The 1703-nt window shown below is 39.0% G+C and overlaps 1 pseudogene; it reads right to left on the bottom strand.

The window, feature by feature from the left end:
- Positions 1-335: 335 nt before the first annotated feature.
- LOC144343243 (uncharacterized) lies at positions 336-1486 on the bottom strand (annotated as a pseudogene).
- Positions 1487-1703: the final 217 nt, after the last annotated feature.

Raw genomic sequence — 1703 nt, 5'->3', positions numbered from 1 at the left:
TACCACTTTTGGTCACGTGCATCATTGTTCTCGCCAACGATTTATTCTTGCAAACAGGGTAAATTTATATGCAAATTGTAAAAAACAACGCATTCGCAAATATGCAAAGTGTAAACGGTCACACTTTCATTCATATGCAAAGTGTAAATGCTACACTTTGTATCAAAAGTGTAGCGTTTACAATTAACATATCAATAGAAGTGTAACCGTTTACAATTTGCATATCAATCAAAGCGTTACCGTTTACAATTTGCATTACAAATTAAACAAAGTATATGCATTTAATCACACAAATCGCAATGAGGGTGCAAATCGCACTAATTTAATTATACTTTCTATGGAAAAAAAAGTACTACAACACTACAATTCAATTCAATATTGACACATTTGTTTCCGTCCTGGATCTTAATTTTAATTTGTTTAGAACAACAATCATTTGAACGACACATTTCTCTGAATTCTGCATGTGATGTTGCAGTCACTGGTTCAGGCGGTGGCTGTTTATATCTTTCAACCTTAGGCTTGTGTACGGAATCGGAATCATCAATTACGATGGCTGAAGTACTTGCTTTCGGTAGTGGAGGTTGGAGAGCATCAGATACGATTTTCTGAAGAGAGTTACTTGTTCGTTTATATGTTCTCAACCCATCATCCGATCTGTGACCAGTGCGTTCTTTGATAAGTTGCTCATCAAAGCCTTTTTCATACAACGAAGTCGCCGCAGTAACCTAAAAGTATGAAAAGAATGATTTGAGAAGTAAATATACCGACATTTATTTGCATCGCGTTTGAAATACGTTTTCACAATGTACAATATTTGTTTTCAATCGGCGAAATTCAAACACATTTGAACCCATCCCAAGATCCCACCCACCCCAGAATCACTTGAGACAAACTTACCTTACCCGAGTGTCCAGTATGATACCCATCTATTCCAGCCAGATCACACATTCTTTTTTGGATATTGTCGTAAGTATTTACTCCAATCTTCTGTTCAGAAAATTTGAGCCCTCCGCTGGACGTCAGTGGACGTCGGTAGAAGGGACCTTTCGGTGGAATACATTGCAAATAACGTTTCAATAACTGAACAACACAACGCGTGTTGGAAGGATCGCCGTATTGGCGCACATTTTTATACGGGATTTTCCGCGAGTAATACAGTCCTTGATTATTTTTACACGGTCTACCATTAAATTCAATATAGTCAGCTTGATTGTCTGATCCTTGTACGAACTGTTCGGCTGTAAGGTTACTATGTTCGTCGACTGCTCGGAGAGCGAACACTTTACACACATAAAAGTAGACCGCATAACTCAAATTTGTAGCAGACTATGGAAAAAACCTTATCCCACAATTTGTTTTCATCATCATCTGTGTATGGTTCAGCTTGACGTTTAATAACACCTATTCCCCGTCTGTCTATACTCTTCATTACACCGTCCAGGGTGTGATGGAATTCCATAAATTCCCGAGCATGTGTATCCATAAAGCACAAGTCAACTCTTTTGCAATCGTCACGTAAATATCTCTGAATTGCGCTACAAAGCACACGCAGGCTATTAGATGGATATTCTGTTTCGTCTTGTCGACGAGCCTCGACAACAAAGCGACACAACCAAAATGAAAGTTCACGTACACCAAGTTCGCTGCATAATCTGGGAACAAATGTGAACACGTCACTACTGCTTACCCCGTGCTTCTCG

Source organism: Saccoglossus kowalevskii, chromosome 4 (assembly GCF_978046115.1).
Source record: "Saccoglossus kowalevskii chromosome 4, keSacKowa6.1, whole genome shotgun sequence".
Classification (NCBI taxonomy): domain Eukaryota; kingdom Metazoa; phylum Hemichordata; class Enteropneusta; family Harrimaniidae; genus Saccoglossus; species Saccoglossus kowalevskii.
This window is presented reverse-complemented; position numbering and strand designations above follow the sequence as displayed.